This window comes from Podarcis erhardii, assembly GCF_964252035.2.
Source record: "Podarcis erhardii genome assembly, chromosome: 17".
Taxonomy (NCBI): Eukaryota; Metazoa; Chordata; class Lepidosauria; order Squamata; family Lacertidae; genus Podarcis; species Podarcis erhardii.
This window is the reverse complement of record NC_138515.1, coordinates 12,669,753-12,691,715: the sequence shown is the minus strand read 5'-3', so window position 1 is coordinate 12,691,715 and position 21,963 is coordinate 12,669,753.

The following is a 21,963-nucleotide window of genomic DNA, read 5'->3' as shown; positions in this document are numbered from 1 at the left end:
CCACATGACCCGGAAGTTGTACGCCGGCTCCCTCGGCCAATAAAGCAAGATGAGCTTCACAACCCCAGAGTCAGTCACGACTGGACCTAATGGTCAGGGGTCCCTTTACCTTTACCTTTACCTTTACTGTCCTCCCCCGCCGGAGCCAGGCTCAGAGCGGCTAACTTCATATAAATAATACAATATGCATAAAAATAATCAATCAGTCAATCAACCAACCAACCAACCAACCAATCATGGCATTAGGGAGTCAGTATAAATGGTCTTACTGTCCCGTGACTTCTGTCAGTAAAGGGTAGCTGGGTATTTGAAGGACTCTGCCTAATGGCGGTTATCCCATCAAGCAGACAGAATCAGGCACATGTCTCTCTTCCTTTGTTTCTGCTATGTAGACCAAGCGTACGAATCCCTCCTTTCTTAGGACGTATCTCAGCGTTGGAAGCACCCGGATTGGGGAAGCAACAATGCCAGGACCACCTTCAAGTCCAGCCACTGAATCAGATTCCCACTTTGTTCTGTGGGCAGCCTAGCTTTGTTCTTAGATCATGACTTCTATCCGTAATCATCATCATCATCATCATCATCATCATCATCATCAGAGAACCTCTTTTGGGCTTCTCGTCTTGAAAGAAAATGAACAAACTTGAGACGCCCAGACTGAAGACTGTAAAAGCATTGCCTAGCAGAGGGAGAGACAGCTGAATACTGTATAATAATAATAATAATAATAATAATAATAATAATACTCTGGATTGAACATTAGACTGTTTTGAGGAATATAACTGACAGATGGGTAGCTAGAAGTCCTTTATACTTATTTTTTATATTTTCTTTTCTTTTTATTCTTTTATTGTTCCTTTAATGCTCTCATCTCTTTGTCCCCCTACCCCCATTTTTCTGCTTTGTGTTTTTGCTCTGCTACAGTCTTTTGAATTTATTGTGGTCCTCTGCTCAGAACTAAGGAGGAGTTAGCATACATATATAAAGGTGATGGAGAGTTGATGAAGTACCATATGTGAGATGCAGGGAAGGGGAGATTTTCCAGGGTGGGAGGATGGGAGAAGAAAAGGAAGCTCCCAGGTGAGAGCTGGGAGGGTTCACCTCTCCAGGTGTGGGACAAGGTAAGAATTACCTGTGAAAGAGGACTTTGTATTCTCCTGTTTTCCTTCTTCCTTTGGTTTTTTTTTTTTTTTTTTTTTTGCTTAGATTAGTTTGTTTGCTATTGTAATGTGTTAGGAAAGGTCTTAATCAAATCTTATTATTAAAAAAAGCAGTGTAAGATTATCACGTGAGGCCATTCTGAAGAATGTGACTGGTTGAAGATCATAAGCAAAGTCCTGCTAGAACAGCCCAAAGCCCCATTTTGTCCAACATCCTGTGCTTCCAGTAGCTTAGCAGATGTTTATGGGAATCCCAGAAGCAGAACATGAATGCAGCAGTATTATCCTGCTTATGATGACCCAACACCTTCATCAATTGGTGTTCACAGGCATACTGGGTCCGACGGTGGAGATAGAACATAACCATCATGGTTGGAAGGGGTGGGGGTAGAATTGCTTCCAAACAAACAAACAAACAAACAAACAAACATGACTCTCTCTTTTTTAGTCTGGTCAGGTATGGGTTGAGTCTCTCTTTAGCTCACCTGGTAGTGAAATGGTCAGATTGCTCTTACGGCCAATATGAAATATATGAAATATGCACTCTCTGCAAAACCGAATAAACAGAAATCTTCTAAATCTCTGAAAGTCACAAAATACACACTCTTGATGGATTCTCTTGAAAACATAGAACCAAACAAACATAAGTCTTATAGGTCTCTGAAAGTCTTTGTGGGCTATGCAAGTCTCTGAAAGAAGCAGTGGATCACATTCTTATCAGGTGAAAACAAGCCGTAAAGCTTTGTTTTATGATGTCCAGCACTGCCAAAGTGGTCCGCAAACAGATGTAGTGAACAGTGATTCCAGATATACCCACTTTTTGCAGGGGTGTGTGTATGTGTTTAAAATTGCTCATATATACACTCCAACTTGTCCTCCACACAACCTCCTCATTTCAGGTTATATTGGACAACTTATTGAGACCAAAGGATGCAGACAGGGTGCAAAGTCCATGCTCCTTTTGACCCATTATGTCCATATCTGTGATGGCCAAGAAGAACTCTCCATGAGGAAGTGGTGGCTTAAGACTCAAAGATACTTAAAGTTTCTTTGAAGGAGGGGAAATACCCATCTCCATTGAGGCTAATGTAAGTCTGCAGTTTTATTTTAGATAGATAGATAGATAGATGATAGATAGATAGATAGATAGATAGATAGATAGATAGATAGATAGATAGATCCTTGTGACTTAAAAAAGCCTGAAGTGGTGGAGCAGGCTGTACTTTGCAAGTTCCAGGCTCTTCTGGATTCAGTGATTTTTCTGGATGCATTTCACGTGGACTTCCAGGTAGTTTTCAGGACTTAAAATCTGCTTTGATCATCCTCTTGGGTGATCTTTGCTGGGAGAGAGATGGGGAGTGTGACTCTCTTGAAAAATTGTGAAATTGGATATAAATTATTAAGCTTAAATAAAAAATTGATACACAGCATAATTCTAAACTCGTATATAGCATAAGAGACCGATTATATGAGGGGAAAGTAGACATCTTTCTATTATGCTCTTTGTGTATAATTTTTAAAGGATTTTAATTAAGGAATGACTGATAGGAGCTGCAGTTCTGTTTCCCCTCCTTCCCTCTCTCATATATATATATATATATATAATTATCAACATCAATGTAGCTCATTTCTTTCATAAAGCAGAGTGTATATCAGAAGACCACCAAACGGCGATAACCTCTCAATGCAGAGTGTGTTGTTATAGCTGCTTTGGAGCGCCCTTTGTTATACAATCCCCTGGCATGCTTTAATTAGCATAGCCTATATTTTTACTACAGCATCAGGAAGATTGTTAATAGAAAACAGATCTCCAGCACAGAGAGGCTTCGCTGGGTTGATAGATGTAGTCAGCTGGGGGCTGTGCTGACCAGGCAATCTAATTCTACCTTCCCCAACCTGCTGCCCTCCAGATGTTTTGGGCAGTGGCTCCGACAACCCCAGCCAGCATGGCCAATGGTCAGGGGATGTGGGAATTGCAGTTCAAAGCCTTTGTAGGGCACCAGGTTAAATAAGGCTCCTCTAGTAGCTTTCATGGGTGTGACATAGGTGCTTTTGTGTTTCTTTTATGATGGTTAAATAAAGGGGGTAGGATTTAAAAAGAAGGAATAACCCTGACCCAGCATTCAGACAATGTCAAGTGATGTCAAATGTTACAATTAGTACCTTTTTACCACATTAGGCGTGCGAACACACACACAAAATGCTTGCAATCACTTTCTCATGGCCAGAGGGAAGCAGGGGGAGGAAGGGGAAAGAGATTGTGAGCCGCTTTGACACTCCTCAGGGTAGTGATAAAGCGGGATATCAAATCCAAACTATTCTTCTCCTCCTGATTTTTGGCCATACCAGTTCCCATCAGCCCTAGCCAGTGCGACCAATAGCAGTGGCAGGCCTTGAGGTCTCAAGTTTCAGTGGCGCCAATGGAGCTGGCACTCAGCTCAACTCTTGCCTTCCACCTGACATGGTAGTTGCAGAACCCTGTGCAGTGCCACTGAAGCTCAACGTGCATTGCAACCGAAGCGCTCACGCTCCCCCAAATCCCCCTCAGCCCAACAGTCAGAAATGCTGGGAGTTGTAGTTCAGCAACACCTGGAAGGTTACAAGTGAGGCAGCCCTGCATTGGCTGCTTTTTTTGTGTGTAAAATCACCATGAGCTGCAGGGTACATGAAAACTAAGGCTACCATGAAAGCAAATTACCTATTTGGCAATAAGGATCTTGCGATTCGCCCTTATGGTTTGATTCCTTACTTAAACTATTTATTGACTAAATAAATGTTCCAGCGCTGAGTAGAGGGAAAGCATTGGTAAATGTTTGATAAATGGATTGAATTGTGCTTTGCTGTTTGTTCTGTTTCTCTTTGCTTTTAAACTCAACTATATAGGCATGATGTGTGGCACTGATACTCTGAGTTTTATTTTTTAAAAAATATTTAGTTAAGTGGCTTCTGAACTTATAATTCTGCACAAATGCTTTAAGAATGGGCAGCTTAGTGGAGTAACATTAGATGGATTTTATTTATATTTATATGCAGTTAAAGGCCTCTGATTTGTGATGGTGATTTCAAACAATTCCTAGGGACTTGGTAGTTCAGTATCTTAAGTGGTGGCTTCAAATGTTTTATTATGTTTCCATATACCATATTTTTCCTTTTGGGGACCCCAAATTTAGAAAATGGGCATATGCACTATCTGTGTATAAGATGCCCCCAGATTTTTAACCTTGTTTTAAAGTAACAAAACTTAGTCTTATACACTGAAAAGTACAGTATGTTGGGAGCCACCCAGGATGAAAGGGGCAACCCAGTCAGATGGGCAGAGAATAAATGATAAAATTATTCAATAATAATATTATTATGGAATAGGACACCCCTATTTTCATTAGAGAAATGTTGAAGGGTATGTGTAAGTTATAACTGAAAAAGTGGTGGTTTATCATTGGTGTCCAAAAACCGTAAGGCTGCATAGACCTGCTGCATTAAAATCAGCATTTTACATTCCATGAATTTTTTCACAAAATTATCTTGTTCAGTATCTCAGTATCTGTGGATAGTATTCTAGTAAGCCATACTCAGCATAGACCCATTGGACCAAATGATTCAGTGGGCCCACTCTAAGTGTGACTTAGTCATATACCATCCTGTTTCTCCCCACCCAGTACCACCAGAAAGTAGTGGGAAGGATTTTAAAACTTGCCTGTGTGCATCAGGAAAGCAGTTGTTTATTTATTGCACTGGAAGGGGTTTTCGAAATGAGGGAGATGGTGCTTCTGCCTGTGGGCTCTGGATTTTCTTTACATCACCACATAGGCAAAAGATCAGAGGGCTAAGGAAAGCTTCCAAGTTTTATTCTAAGTCTGAGAAACTGTAAGAGATGTAAAATTGGTCAGGCTCCAGCAAAGAAAATAAACCAAAATGATGAAGTACCTAATAAACTAGAGCAATGTGATGGCTCTTTGGTAATTTTAAGTATTTCTCATATTGTTTTAAGTATAATTGTTGGACAGAATTTGTTCCAGCTAAGGAAGTGAAAATGTTAGCAATTAGGGGTATCGTCCCCCCCGCCCTGGTAAGTTCATACATATTCCAAGGTTGTTCCTCTACAGTTCCTTACATAATTTACTTTCAACTGGGAAACAAATAATTTCTGCTCTGTATTTCACCTACCAACCACCTTTGGCCTAGTTGCAGGCACCTATCTAATCAACAAGAACCAAGTATATCCATACAGTCTGAATCAGGGGTCGTCAGTGAAGTGGGTTCCCCTACCCAGATGTTGATTACAGCTGCCATCATCCTTGACCATTTGCTGGTGTGTGTGTCTGTGTGTGTGTGTGTGTGTGTGTGTGTGTGGACATTTGCCCCAGGGTACCAGGAGTGGGGATCTGAGCCGCAGGTAGGAGTGGCCAATCTATTTATTCATTTCCCAGTGCTGTGCCTATATGTGGGTGCACATGAATTGAACTTTCGTAAGGGTGTGGCAGACACTCCAGTATTTACACATTGATAGAAGAGAGGGGCACAGCTGACAATTTGGTGTAGCTGTCTGTCCATTTAGCTGTAAAAGAACATTTATAGCATCCTTCAAACTCCCTTTTATATTACTTCTGTCCTGCATTTTATTGCTCACAGATACAATTGTTTCTGGGGTTTTTTTTATATTCCTAAATAGAACAGAATGAAATGACAGAACTATGCTATATTGTATGATGACAAACAGAAAAATGTAACAAAATATAGACATGTCATTCATTTCTTTATTTACAGAAGTATTCATGTAATGCTTTTCAAGCATAATGGTTCTCAAAGCAGTAAATTAAAAACAAACGTTAAAAGAAGAATGCAAAAGTTGTAATTTCAAATCACACAAACAGCTGCATAAATGTGGGCTGAACATATAAGCATAAATAAAAGTTGTGGATGTCTGGATGGAATCGTCCACAAATGATACTTATACTGTAATATAACCCAGTAGCAGCCACAAAATGTTGATTGCATTGTTCCCAAAATATGTATTTTAATTTAATGCAGCCTATGCAGATTATAAAAAATTATTGTTAACACTACCTATCAGGGCATTACTTCGGTAAATATTTTTCTTTTAATATGGGGTTAACTTTCATAGCACGTGAACTGCTTTTCATTACAGCCGTAGCTAAGCAGATCCTGAAGCAGCATATAAAAATGTTGCAAAGCTTTAAAAATATACTGCCCCAATAACTTGCCAATAGCCCTATTAGCTGAGGCTATCTCTTCTCTAATGACATTAGACTTTAATAAATCATAAAAACATGAAAGGATTTGGGGAGATTGGAAGAAAGTTAATGATTCAGTCAATATTTTAAAGGGTAAGTGGAATGACCCCTGCAATTAAATTCAAGTTTGTCTGACATTTGTTTAAGACATAGGGAAGCTGGTACATAATTTTGGAAATTAAACTTGGAAGCACTGTGTGAGCACAGGCAATGTTCATTTGAGAGGTGCATGAGCATTATTATCTCTGTGTTTTAAAGCACAGGTGAGGAACTTCAGGCCTGGGCCAAATGCAACCCTCCAGGCAACCCTTTCTGTCATTCCCTTAGAACTCTCCCAGGCCACACTTCCTCCCCAGTCACCCCTTGAGTGTTTTTGATTGGCTGTAAAGTGACCTTGAAATTTGATAATGCCTCTTGCTTGCATGGACAGAGGATAGAGATATATGTTCGTGGGTGTAGAAACTAGCCAATTATACAAAAGTAAAACTTAATTGTCTTTGGTCTGCCTCTGCCCAGCTCTGGCATGACACCTTCAGAAGATTGCCTAGTTTGACCTTCAGCTATCAGGCTGAAAAAGGATCTGCACCCTGGTTTTAAAGGGCTGAAAATGAATGAGTTGTTTTCCACCTTGTGTGGAGAGGTGTGGAGGTTGCTGTTGCTTCTTCCATGCTTGCCGCCACAGTGCTCTGGGAAGCTTACAAGCTGCAGCATACTGTACTTGGTGGGACAGTCTCAAAGTCTGTGGGCCAGCTCCAGGTTTGAAGGGGCCCTTGGCTCTCCACCTCTTGTGTTGGTGTGACCCCTGGCTATACCTAACAACAGTGGGTAGCCATGTTAATTTCCCACAGTTCCACCAGTGTAGCAGTGCTCTTTTAGTTGTGAGAAATTAAAAGCGTTGCTCAGTGCTTCCACCACAACATAAAGCTTCTACTAAGGACACAGGGCAAATGCAATTTCTTCTCTTGAGTTCGTAATTAATGCATGTATTACTGTATTTTTTGGCCCATAGGGCGCACCGGCCCATAGGGCGCACCTAGTTTTTTGGGGGGGAAATAAAGAAAAAAAATTATTCCCCCCCCCCAGGTGCGGGGCTGGGGCAGGGGAAGCCCGAGCTCCCAGAACAGGCAGCTCTCCACAAGCCGTGGGAGAGCTGCGCGAAGCTGCGCGAAGCCCGAAGCCTGGGGGGCACTGAGCTCAGCGCGCCCCCAGGCTTCAGGGTGCAGGCAGCTCTCCAAAAGCCGTGGGAGAGCTGCCTGAAGCCTGGAGAGCGAGAGGGGTCGGTGCGCACCGACCCCTCTCGCTCTCCAGGCTTCAGCGAAAGCCTGCATTCGCCCCATAGGACGCACACACATTTCCCCCTCATTTTTGGAGGGGAAAAAGTGCGTCCTATAGGGTGAGAAATACGGTACTTTAAGCCAAAGGAGGACACTGTTTGTGTAGTAGTCTAGCCAGCACTTGCTTGTGAGACTCTTTGTCTAAGTTAACTCTCTCCTAACTTGTTGAGACAAAATGTCTGGTATTTCCCCTTTTTACCTTCACTCAAGCTGCAAATAGTTCCTGCATGAATAAAGTCTTTGAACTCCATAAATCGCAAGGGATTTTTCCAATCTAATTCATCCAGGCTACATGGTCTGCTAAAACAGTGCTCGTTGGTGGGCCTTGCTGGGTTCCTGGGGCCCCTAGCCTAGGTGTACCAGATGCTGATGCCAGGTCCATCTATTTCCCTTGGGTTCAAAGCTGAAGAACTTTCCTGAACAATGCCCCCTGGGAGAACCGTCCTCAGCAATTGCAGAGTTTGGCCTTCTGGGACAGCATGCCCATAGTTTTCTCCAAGCTGTTAAAGACTCAAGTGAAAAGCAGATGAAATGTTTGTGCAATTTGCTTAGCTTTTTGCAAAAGAAGGTTTTGCACGGTCCTTTGTTTTGGAGTCAGTAATTTAAAGCATTGGGATATTAGTTCATCTGTTTGTTAGACATATGACACAGAATGTCCACCCCCATCATTCTGCCCAGACACTGAGGTCCAGTGCCTAGGGCCTTTGGCGGTTCCCTCCCTGCGAGAAGCCAAGTTACAGGGAACCAGGCAGAGGGCCTTCTCGGTAGTGGCACCCACCCTGTGGAACGCCCTCCCACCAGATGTCAAAGAGAAAAACAACTACCAGACTCTTAGAAGACATCTGAAGGCAGCCCTGTTTAGGGAAGCTTTCAGTGTTTAATAGACTATTGTATTTTAATATTCTGTTGGAAGCCACCCAGAGTGGCTGGGGAAACCCAGACAGATGGGCGAGGTACAGTATAAATAATAAATTATTATTATATTATATAATGTGGGGAGTGGGAGAGCAAACGTGAGTACTCAAATGCAAACTCATGAGGCCTTGACATTTTCTGCTGTACCACTGCTTGGGGATAGATACATCTATGTGGGGTAGATGTAGCCTGCCACTTGTGCTACTGTGAACAGTGTTGCTGACACACCATGGACCAATAGTGGCATGTGTTGTGGGGTAGAGACACTCTCCCAATACCAGTGTTGCTGTTGGTTACCTGGACAAGCTGGGGTGGTATGGTGGTGAGACTAGCGTTACAGTGGTGGGACTTTTGCTGCCTGTCTAGTGCTCTGTCCACTATACCCATACTGCCATGAGCTCACCACCTCCCTCTCCCACCACCACCCAGGCAATCAGCATTGAACTGGAAGGATGAGGCTCCTCTCCACCACACAGAACCACTATTTCTATGGGCTAAAAGATCAACCCTGTGGTTTCACTATGTGTCCTATATTTCTCTAAGTGTTCCATTGAGGACTGGTTCCGGACGAAGTTTGCATGGCTCTGTGGAGCACAGCTACAGGATAATCAGGAAAGCCAAGCGCTACATTATCCTTCGACTGTGTTTTTTGGTGCTGGCTTTATTAAAACAACAGTATTAAATAATAATAAAAGATGGCGTAAGACCGCAAAATATTGTACCACAAAGACAGTATTAGTTCTGAACCCCACAAAAGAATGTCAGCTGCAAAGCCCAGTCCATCTTTACTTCGTTAAAGGAAAAACCAACAAGGTCTTTCAAAGATAGAAATTAGGCTTAGCAGAAGGGCTACCATTGGTTTCTCAGGGGACTTCAGCTTCCAGTGATATGAAATCTCTGTGTTTAAATACAGGAAGAGCATTAAAAGCTGTATGAGAGTTGACAGATTATGTATGAATAGGGAAACCTGAGCCGGCAAGTGTAGAAAGCTTTTTTGCAGTTTGAAAAGCTCTGTGAAGCACAAATGTACAGAAGCTATTTCTCACATTCTGGTTTATTAAAGGGAATAAAAATCAGTAATCCTAGATTCAGAGAGGAAGAAGAGATTAACAAATGGATGAGTAAGACCAGACCTTAGCTCCTTGTTTTCATAGGTGTGAGTTTTGAAAAGTAACTTGTACAAGATTGTGACAGTAATTTGTCACATCAAAATCCTGTGTTTTGCTCAGAAGGTGGAAGAAGCAGTACTAGCAAGCCAGTCAACAACTGAGTTGGGGGGCATGACTGTTCCTAGTTCAGTGCCTTGCACAGAAGCCAGAGGAACTTTGATAAGAACTAATTTGACCTCGTGGTAAACTAACAGCTAACTGGGAATACCCAGCAGGCCTGTCCAAGGTAGCCTGAGTGCATGGCCCTGCATATGCCCTGCAACACAATGCCTATGGGCTCCATAAGAAACATTCAGAGTTTCCTGCATTGCTGGGGGTTGGGCTAAATGACCTTTGAGGTACCTTCCAACTCCAGAGGTACCTGCTCCAGAGAAGCGGACACGGAGCAATGGTTCCAAACTACAAGAAAAAAGATTCCACCTAAACATTAGGAAGAACTTCCTGACAGTAAGAGCTGTTCGACAGTGGAATTTGCTGCCAAGGAGTGTGGTGGAGTCTCCTTCTTTGGAGGTCTTTAAGCAGAGGCTTGACAACCATATGTCAGGAGTGCTCTGATGGTGTTTCCTGCTTGGCAGGGGGTTGGACTCGATGGCCCTTGTGGTCTCTTCCAACTCTATGATTCTATAACAACTCTACAGCTCTATGGTTCCTTTTCAAGCAAGGCAGAAAGACTGAGAACCACAGCTCTTGTCATTTTCTTGCATACTGAAAACAGCCCTCTCTTTCTTCATTTATGTTCTGATTGTTAAATTTGGCTCCAAGTTCAAAAATAAACAATGTAATATGTAAAATGTAGTTCTCATTTTTGTAGGCTGGTTTTGTTGTTGATTTAAGTGTATTTTGAGAAGTGGTTGCATCTGAAAGTAAGTGAACATGCCCTTTTGATCCTCGCTCTGGCACAATCGAGGGTCTACAATGTTTCCCTATCCTCTTTGAAGCAGATGGAGCTTTGCAGGGATGAAGGAAACAGTGCTTTTTAACAATTTGATCTTTCTTTATTGCTATTTTTTCAAAAAAAAAAAATTCAGAGCCAAACCTAGACTTGGCTCTAAGGTTTTAAATAAAGTGTATTTTAAACACAGTTTTCCAAAGCAGAATGCAGCGTGATTCCCCCAGAAACAGGTTTCAAAGCAAACGTGGTAGTAACTGAAACTACCACTCAGCTCAATAAAGGATCAAAAGAGACAGGTTTGAAGAGTTATGCTCCTTCCACAGGCAAGCAGAGTGGATTTCTTCCAAGTTCTGAAGCATTGCTCTAGTGAATTTATTTCATGTTTAGGGATTCCAAATAGCAAAACAAAGAGAATTGCAAATGCAAACAACTTATGTTGGCTATACAAAGAACACAGAAGTTCGTTTCTCACACCTGATTCCTCTCTACCACACCCACACAACCATTCAAGGTTGTACTGAGCATTCAGTCCACATAAAGAATTTTGCATAATTATGCTTTCCAAGCAAGGTTTCCAGCTGTCTAAGGGACGCGGGTGGTGCTGTGGTCTAAACCACTGAGCCTCTTGGGCTTGCCAATCAGAAGGTTGGCAGTTCAAATCCCTGCAACAGAGTGAGCTCCTGTTGCTCGGTCCCAGCTTCTGCCAACCTAGCAGTTCGAAAGCATGCCAGTGCAAGTAGATAAATAGGTACCACTGTGATGGGAAGGTAAACAGTGTTTCTGTGTGCTCTGGTTTCCATTATGGTGTCTCATTGCACCAGAAGTGGTTTCGTCTTGCTGGTCGCATGACCCGAAAAACTGTCTGTGGACAAACACCGGCTCCCTCGGCCTGAAAGTGAGATGAGCGCCTCAACCCCATAGTCGCCTTTGACTGGACTTAACCATCCAGGGGTCCTTTACCTTTTACCTCTAGCTGTCTTCTGGGAGAAGGCCAGGATTCAAGAGCAAACAATCCACTATGTTAAGCCATTTTTTTTTATTTTAGGTAGCAAATGATAGTGGATACCACTTCTGTTCCTGACCCTGGGTGAATATGCAAATTGTGGCAATTTCCACTCCCATTTCCATTCCTATGGAATTTTCCAACATCCCTACATGCATTCATGAGAGGAAGAATGTGAAATCTTCTACTTCACTTTTGACTAAATCATAGTTCTCTGTTACAAAGAGACCCAGAAAACTGTGATTTATTCTAACTGTAGCAAGTCAACAATATTAAAAAAAAATTTTTAGCAAGGGTTACTTTAACACACAGTTCCCTGTGTTAGTAATATGAAATTGTGTCATTCGGTGAGGTAATTTTAGTGGAGAGGCACCTCTGCAAGATTTATCACCCCTACTGCTTCCCCTTATCCTCTTGCTCACAAGCTTGGAGGCACTTAAGAGATACTAGATTTCTTGAGAATAGGAAAGTAATGTTTCTCAAGCCTACTTGTCCCCTACCAGCTAGATTCCCTTCTGTAATTTCTGTTCTCTCCTTAGAAAAAACGTCTAGCACAAACAAGGCAATTAAACATGTGGGTGAGGCAGGCCTGACTCCTAAGCTATGTGCCAAGTCGGTCGACTTCAGGCTACTGATTTAAAGTGTTTTTTATTAAAGGGCTCAGATAAGGAAATTGAGAAAATAGCAGGCTGCGTTGAAAAGAAAATATAACAGTAATTGTCAACTGATCCCAGACTGCTGTAACCACTAAGGAAGATTTAGTAACTTACATATGAGAGTATATTATTCTTCTGCATTATTATGGGTTCCATCTGGCAAGAGACCAAACAAAAACAGAAACAAAAGCATGTTTGGAACTAGCCATTTTTACGTTGGGTTCCAGGAGGGAAGATCAGCATGGGGGAATGGTAGAATCAAGTCAACTAAATAGGAGATGGATGCTTACCACTGGCAGTTCAAGTGTAAGCATAAACAGGTATTTCTTCCCTTCCTGCTAGACACCCATGCACATTCAGGTAAAAAAAAGGGGGGGTTGTATTGACTCACTTTGAGGATCATGGAAGGAAAGGGTCTTCCTTGTGTTGCTGGATGAAAGGATGCTATCCAAAGGGGGTTTTTATGAGAGAGGGGTTTGGGTTTTGCTCTGTTATGGAAATTGGTTTATTCAACAGCCAAAGACTTCCCTCATCCTGAGGGCTGGATTTAGGTTTGATGAGGCCCTAAGCTCCTGAAGGTAATGGGGCCCTTTATGTGTCCAGCTGTCCTTTTGTCAACTACAAATTGTTGCTGGTTTTTGTGTTGAATATATGCTATATGGTAATTTATGGACCTAATAGGTATCTGAAGCCATTTGCACATAACAAAATATGTATTTTTATCAAAGTATTTTATTTTATTTGTTTTTTATCTTATATTTTGGAAATGTACATCCAGGGTTTTTTCCCTTTAATTTTTTTTGGGGGGGCCTGCAAGAGAGTGGGGCCCTAAGCTAGGAGCTTGTTTAGCTTATGCATAAATCTGGCACTGCTCATCCTCCATGTGCCCAAAAGAAGAAAAGAGGACAGAGGAACCCTGAAGCTCACTCTGTTTCATTTGCCATCGTCTAAATCAGGATTTAAACTACCATCTGAACAGGACCAATGGGATCATTGTCACAAACACTCCCATGAATTGAAGATAATAAGCTGCTTGATCTCATGATCAGTTCAAAGGCATATTATTTATTATGTCAACGTTATAGGAAACATAACTTCTTAGTCAATCCGTCCCTTGAAGACAGAGGGAAAACCCTAGTCAACAAGAGCAGAAATGTGATACAGTGGTACCTCAGGTTAAGTACTTAATTCATTCCAGAGGTCCGTTCTTAATCTGAAACTGTTCTTGACCTGAAGAAGAAGAAGAAGAAGAAGAAGAAGAAGAAGAAGAAGAATAGTAGTAGTAGTTTGGATTTGATATCCCGCTTTATCAGTACCCTAAGGAGTCTCAAAGTGGCTAACAATCTCCTTTCCCTTCCTCCCCCACAACAAACACTCTGTGAGGTGAGTGGGGCTGAGAGACTTCAGAGAAGTGTGACTAGCCCAAAGTCACCCAGCAGCTGCATGTGGAGGAGCAGGAAATCAAACCCGGTTCACCAGATTACGAGTCCACTGCTCTTAACCACTACACCACCCTGGCTTTCCACTTTAGCTACTGGGGCCCCCTGCTGCCGCCACACCACCGGAGCATGATTTCTGTTCTCATCCTGAAGCAAAGTTCTTAACCTGAGGTACTATTTCTGGGTTAGCGGAGTCTGTAACCTGAAGCACATGTAACCTGAAGCGTATGTAACCCGAGGTACCACTGTACAAGCAATTGCTACCATTCAGAAGCCAAAGATCATTATGGAGCTGGAAACATTGTATTGTTTGGATTGTGTGTATTCATTCTCATCCAACTAGGAAGACTTAATTTTACACAGATAGGTAGCTGTGTTGGTCTGCCATAGTCGAAACAAAAAAACAAAAAAATTTCCTTCCAGTAGCACTTTAGAGACCAACTAAATTTGTTATTGGTAGGAGCTTCTTCAGATACCATTTTAAACATGCACTTCTTCAGATACCATTTTAAACATGCACTTCTTCAGATACCATTTTAAACATGCACTCACGGGGTCTCAACTGGCAGTGGCTGATCATCAGCAAGACCTTGGGGTCATATTGGATATCTTGATGGAAATGTTGTCCCAGTGCACAGCAGCTGTGAAAAAGGCAAAAGTATTAGTCCAATATTAATTTGGGCGATGGGGAGGGAGTTTACTCAAGGCATCAGAAGTCTGAGAAACACTAACAACAGGAATTTGAATGAACTTGTGGAAGTTAATTCTGCATTAGCGGCTCCCCCCATAAACACAATTCCTAGCAGTACTGGGATGTCTGTCATTAACATCCTATCAACTTGTTCTATAAAAACTCATTTTTAATCAATTGTTTCTGGATTTAAGTTAATCTCACTCCGCTGAAATCATTAGAATGAAACTGGCATAAATCTAAGAACGTTATGGGTCACACTTCCTGTACCCTTGTTCTGAGCGCCTCTACCCTTATTGTCCAACCAGGACACTGAGGTCCAGCTCTGAGGGCCTTCTGATGGTTCCCTCCCTGCAAGAAGTCACGTTACAGGGAACCAGGCAGAGGGCCTTCTCGGTAGTGGCGCCCGCCCTGTGGAACGCCCTGCCATCAGATGTCAAGGAAATAACTAACTGCAATGTTTAGAAGACATCTGAAAGCAGCCCTGTATTGGAACTTTTTTATGTTTTGGTATTTTATTGTGTTTTATATTTTGCTGGAAGCTGCCCAGAGCGCCTGGAGCAACGATTGGCAGCATGTAAACAATACAATAGCAGTAGTTGTTGTTGTTGCTGCTGCTGTTATTTCTTGGCTTAATTTCTGCCAATTTCTGAGGATGCAGCAGAGCAGATTCGTTGCTGCACACTAAAGTGGTTCTTTAGTTTTTAAATGGGTGGAAAATGTTTCCCACAGTCTGGAAATTATTTGGCATTTTGAACAATTTATTCCCATCGCATTCTACTCAGTTCTGTTCCCTTTTCAAATAAAGGCCATTTATAAGTTGATGGTTTGTATAATCTATTATAGCCATACACTTTCCCCTCATTATGGGGCTGTCTCTGTTTTAGCATGCTGTTTGGTATACGGCTCCAGTTGAGCTATCATACATACCATCATTAGAATAATACTTTATGATAACACAGAAAATGCCTGTCTCCTAAAGTTGGTATTTTAACAAGGGTGGAGTGCATCTGAAATGTATATCACATTGCAAAGGGTTTCATATTGCCAAACCCTGAATACAAGCTATAGCCACTAGAGGCTTTTTACCCCTGTTTTTTTTAGTGGAATGTGATATTATTTTAGTTGTTACTGTTAAGTTTGCTTGGAATTTTTATTTGCTTATAAATACATGTTTGTGGCACATCCTCCATACACTGATATAGAGTCCCTGTGAGAATGTTAAGGGAAAAAAGGTTGCTGGTGCAAAATAATTAAGAGCACATAAGCATATTCCTAAATATGTAATAGAGTTTAGGCATAGTTTAATTTGCCGTTCATAAATCTTGTATTCTTCCGTGTGTAATAAGGACTATTTATTAAAATCTGGCATCCAGTTATCAATGGTGAATATTCCTATTGTAAGAACAGGAAGCTGATCAACTTTTAGGTTTTGGCTGTTTGTTTCCTGTATCCCTTTCATTTGAATTCAATATTTTTTTAAAGTGATGATAAAAAAGAAAAAGATGGAGAAACTTGAGTTTCAGAATGAGTATCTACTTTTCTGACTTGTATAGTTTTATATGAATCAGCCTTTGAAATGTGCACTGCTCAGTGTCAGTTTCATTTTAGCGTGGCACCTAAAAGATACCCTTTTATCTAAAGCCAATATCACACATGTGATAGTTCTAAAAGAGAAAAATTATCACTGCAATGAAATAGGTGGAACGGAATATATTTTGTTGCATAATGTTGCCGTGTCTACTTTCCCCAAGGTCTGAAATAATTTAATAATTGTACCACGGTTCAACCATATCTTCATGTTGGCTGTTTTTTTGAGTCACACAGTGGCATCACCCTCAAAGCCCTAGTGATGAAGTAGACTCCACACATAAAAACTTGAAGATGACTCTTTACTTGCAGGATGGCAGCTATTAACAAGCAGTAGCATTTACACATGTCAAGTCCAGTGCAATGCATTTCTCTCCCTTGAGCCCAAGAGAGGGTCTTCTTGCTTCCCAAACTCCTTCCTAGCAGTGCGTAAGTGATCACAAACTTTGTCCGTCCTCACAAACTTCTCCGGACATGGCACCTCCACGCTCCACAAAACAACAGCAAAACAATTCCCACTCCTCCTATCACTATCTAAGACACGCATACTCACTTTTATAGGGAGTTAACTAACCGACAAGGCAATGGTTCAGCATTCCTGTGACCTTAATTGGAGCAGCAAGATGTTGCAGCTGTTATATTACATTACAGAGGTTTTCCTTTTCTCCCAATGCAATGTATTACAGTGGTACCTCGGGTTAAAATCTAAATTCATTTTGGAGGTCCGTTCTTAACCTGAAACTGTTCTTAACCTGAGGTACCACTTTAGCTAATGGGGCCTGTCGCTGCCACTGTGCCGTCGTTGTGCGATTTCTGTTCTCATCCTGAAGCAAAGTTCTTAACCCGAGGTACTATTTTTGGGTTAGTGGAGTCTGTAACCTGAAGCGTCTGTAACCTGAATCATCTGTAAGATAGCTGTCAACTTTTCCCTTTTCTTGCGAGGAATCCTATTTGGAATAAGGGAATTTCCCTTTAAAAAAGGGAAACGTTGACAGCTATGGTCTGTAACCCGAGGTACCACTGTATTTGTAAAATACATACGTGGCCATGCTTAGTGGGGTTTTCCTTGTTTCAGTGTTGCAGACGTTGAGAGAGCCTTCTCCAGCTTGGCGCACTCCGTGTGTTTTCGGACCACAGCTGACACCAGCCAACTCATATCATTTGGATCAGTCAGGTCAGTGGTCAGGGCGGGTGATGGGAATTGTCGTCCGACATCTGGAGGGCACCAGGCTGAAGAAGGCTGCATTAAAGAAACAGGAAGAGCAACAAGAAATGCCTGCTAACCAGGTTATTATCTGCAAATTTTATATATATATATATATATATATATATATATATATGCAGGTTTTGGTGTCCTCGGGTGTCTTCCCGTGTAAAAGTTGGGGTGTCTAGGTGACGTTTCGACGAGGTCTCACTCGTCATCTTCAGGCTGGTGCACTGGAGACCTCGTCGAAACGCACCAGCCTGAAGATGACGAGTGAGACCTCGTCGAAACGTCACCTAGACACCCCAACTTTTACACGGGAAGACACCCGAGGACACCAAAACCTGCATTCCTGTACCCGTGAAAATCTACGAAAGCATATATATATATATATATATATAGAAAGAGAATTAGTAAAATAAATGTTTTAAACTGCTACTGATATAAGTGGGACATGTATGATATCATAAAAGATCAGTAACATAGTGCATTTCCTGTCGTGTCCACTTTGTTTGGGACCTTCAGAGAGTCGGACAGAAACTTTTGTAAGTAAAACATTGCCTCACTATACTGTTCAAGCATGCAGGTGTTCGCATAGGCCTTAAAAATGGTGAGACCTTCCCTCTGCCTCCCATATCCAGCTGCTAATAATAAAAATTATAATTTATCATAATCAGGCTGCATGCAAGAACAGAATGCCTCATCCCCTGGTGGATTTGGCAGAACACAAATAATTTGCACCAACTTCTGCCTTCTGGACTGGATAATGACATCATCATCATCATCTGGAAAATTCCAGGCAATACTCTGGTGATTTCTGAACCTGAGGTCCTATTTTGATGTTCCCCAACAAGCCAGGATTTTGCAGTCCAAGAGCAAACTATGGTTTCAGGATTGCTAGCAATCCTGACTTTTTAAAGCAGCAACAAAGCCAAAATCCTATCACAGTATGTCAGTTTGTGGCTTCCTGGTTTGTTTCTCCAGTTCATACCCGGGGAGCAGTGAAGTGGGAAGGCTGGGCAGCAACGCTTATCCACAATAAGCCACGATAAACCTGGTATGTTGGAATGTGAGAACATGTAGCCACAAGCCCACAGGCCACCCACTTCCCTTTGCCACCCCTGCTTTTCCCAGGCCACACCTCTCACTGGCCAGGTCCACATAGCCCTCAAACCATTGAATGACTGGAATTAGGGCTGCCACCTTTGTTGTGGCAAAATACAAGGTGGGGCAGAGGTTGGGGAGAGGGTCCCCCCCCATCTGGTGCTGAAGTGTTCAAAGCAATCCGTTGCAATCTAGAGAGCCAGCATAGTGTAGTGGTTAAGAGTGGTACACTCGTAATCTGGTGAACCGGATTCGCTTCCCCGCTCCTCCACATGCAGCTGCTGGGTGACCTTGGGCTAGTCACACTTCTCTGAAGTCTCTCAGCCTCACTCACCTCACAGAGTGTTTGTTGTGGGGGAGGAAAGGAGATTGTTAGCCTTTTGAGACTCCTTAAGGAGAGTGAGAAGAGAAGACTCCCTGGAAAAGACCCTGATGCTGGGAAAGATTGAGGGCACAAGGAGAAGGGGACGTCAGAGGATGAGATGGCTGGACAGTGTTCTCCTTTGTGGCTTCTAGTGGGTCCAAGCCCCACCTGCTAACATTGTTCATCAGTGAGGGAGAGCTTTTTTGGGAGGGAAATTGTAGTTTTAGGTTCAGTGCCTTGAAGTGTCCGTTGGGTTTAAGGGGACCAATAATATTCTCAGTGTAAAAGCACTGTTTCAGAAGGCAGTGAAGCACGGAAAGGAATGTTGGTTTTGTGAACTTTGGCAGCCTGGAGCCCTATTGTGCATTCATGGAGCACAGCTTTTCTCTGAAGAATTCCAAAGGCATCACCATTGCTTTAAATAAGGCACCACGTGGAAATCAGAGCTGGCTGGCGCTGTTTCACGAAGCTGTGGCTGTGAGCAAGTAGAGGACCACAGGAGACAACACCACATTTATTTTTAAACGTTGTTATTTGGGGGAAAGGGAACCCTGCCTGGGCTTCACATTGTGCAAATGGCTAGTCACGCCAGAACTATATTTGGTTTCATTTCCAAATGGCTCCAGATAAAGTAGTTTTCTTACCAACGTGTTAGGTTCTTCAGTGAAGCAATTGAGTTCATGGCATCAAGAAAACTGTTCTGTTATCAGATAGCTACATCTGACTTAAAAAGTGTCCATAATACAAGTCAATGAAAAGATCTAGCCATATGTAGGCATTAGAGTAAATGGTCCCTCAATTTAAACAGCACTATGAAGAATGGAGACCCATATATTGCTATTCTATTTAGGGACAGACAGTTTTGTTGCAATAGGTTTATCAAATTCATAACCCAGAAATAAAGTTATTCAACTTAGAATGTTAGAATCGTAGAATTGGAAGGGACTCTGAGGATGATCTAGTCCAACCCTCTGCAATCCAGGAATCTCAACTAGGTAATATATGACAAATGGCCATCCAACCTCTGCTTAAAAAGCTCCACGGAAGGAGAACCTGTTCTGCTGGAATCTGTTTGCTCCATCTTCCATGTAACAGCCCTCCAGATATTTAAAGATGGCTCTCATCTTTCCTCTCACTCTCCTCTTTTCCAGGCTAAACATGTCCAGCTCCTTCAACCATTCCTCATCAGGCTTGGTTTCCAGACCCTTGATAATCTTGGTCACCCTCCTCTGAATACATTCCAGCTTGTCAATATCATTCTTAAATTGTGGTGTCCAGAACGGGACACAGTATTCCAGATGTGGTCTGACCAAAGCAGAATTTATCTGGACACTATGTTTCTGCTGATGCAGCCTAAAATAGCACTAGCTTTTAGCTTTGTGCCGCAGCACCACACTGTTGACTCATGTTAAGCTTGTGGTCTACTAAGACCTTTTTACATGTACCACTGGCAATCCAGGTGTCCCTCATGTTATATTTCTGCAGCTGGTTCTTCCTGCCTAAGTGTAGAGACTTACATTTGTCCCTATTGAAATTCATTTTGTTAGATCTCCAATCTGCTAAGAATCCTGATTCTGTCTTCAGCGGCATTGGCTACCCAGCGGCATTAGTTTCATCTGCAAATTTGATGAGCATCCCCTCAGTTCCTTCACCCAAGTTTGCATATTCTAAAACAAATATGTATAATTATGTACTCCCCCCCCCCTTTACTCTCATAGCAACATTTGCATCTCAGTAAACATTCACAATGTCTGAATGTTGTGTGGTCTTGTTTCTATGGAAGGAATAAATAACAGGAATTGCAGCAACAGTCACTAGAAGTCACTAAGGCAACATTTTTTCCATCTTTGCCGCATTAAGCAGCTGGTCCCTTATCCCGATCTGGCCACATTGATCCATGCGATGTTCACCTCTAGGCTTGACTACTGTAACTTGCTCAACGCGGGGCTGCCCTTGAAGCTGTCCCACAAACTCCAGCGGGTGCAGAATGCTGCAGCAAAGCTCCTCACGGGGTCCTTGCCATGGGAGCATATTCACCCAGTGCTTTACCAGTTGCACTGGCTCCCAGTGGAGTATAGAATCAGGTTCAAGGTGCTGGTTTTGACCTTTAAAGCCCTTTGTGGCCTAGGGCCCTCGTATTTACAGGTCTGCCTCTCCTGGTATGCCCCGCAGAGGACCTTAAGGTCCATGAATAACTATAGTTTAGAGGTCCTGGGCCCCCAGGAAGTCAGACTATCCTCCACCAGGGCCAGGGCCTTCTCTCTTTTTAAAAAAAAAAATTTAATTTTTTTATTATTAAAATAGTTCATCATTAATACACATATATTACAGATATACAAGCATACAAACATACATTTCATACAATCCTTAAAAGTGTTCAAACATACTTACACTCAATCCCACAAATAATTCCTGTTCCCATCACCATCGACCACCCCTCACCCCACCTTTGTGTTAGACTTCCAATCTACTCAATTGCAATTTCTTTCCACTTCTATTACTTTCTTTCACACACCTTTAACCTAATTTCATACTTCTTTTTCTACTACACATTGTTATCCATCTTATTCAGTATTTCAGTGTTTGAAACGGAACTTGTTTATTCTAATAGGAGTTCTGATTTTTCGATATGGTTTTGCAAGTATCTTTTAAACACCTTCCAGTGTCTATTTTGAGATCCTTCCAATTTCTCCCATTGTTTTGGATATATTGTAGTACTCCAATAATTTGGCAAGCCACTCTATTTTCGTCGGTACAATACCAATTTTCCAGTTTTTCGCAATCAATAGCCTTGCGGCTACTGTTGCATATAAATATAAGGTCTTGTCTTCTTCCTTTAGGCTTCCTGGTACTATTCCCAATAGAAAACCTTCTGGTGTTTTCCTAAATGAATATCTAAACATTTTTTTATTTTGTTATATATTATTTCCCAAAATTGTTTGATGTTTAAACAATTCCACCATATATGTATCATAGTACCTTTTCCAGTGTTGCATCGCCAGCAGACATCGCTACAATTTTTATTCATTTTTGTTATTCTTTCAGGTGTTAAATACCATCTATGTTGTATTATGAGGTAATTTTCTTTCAGTATATAACACATAGTGAATTTCATATCTTCTTTCCACAATTTTTCCCATTGTTCAAACATAATATTTTTCCCAATAACTTGCGCCCATTTAATCATTGA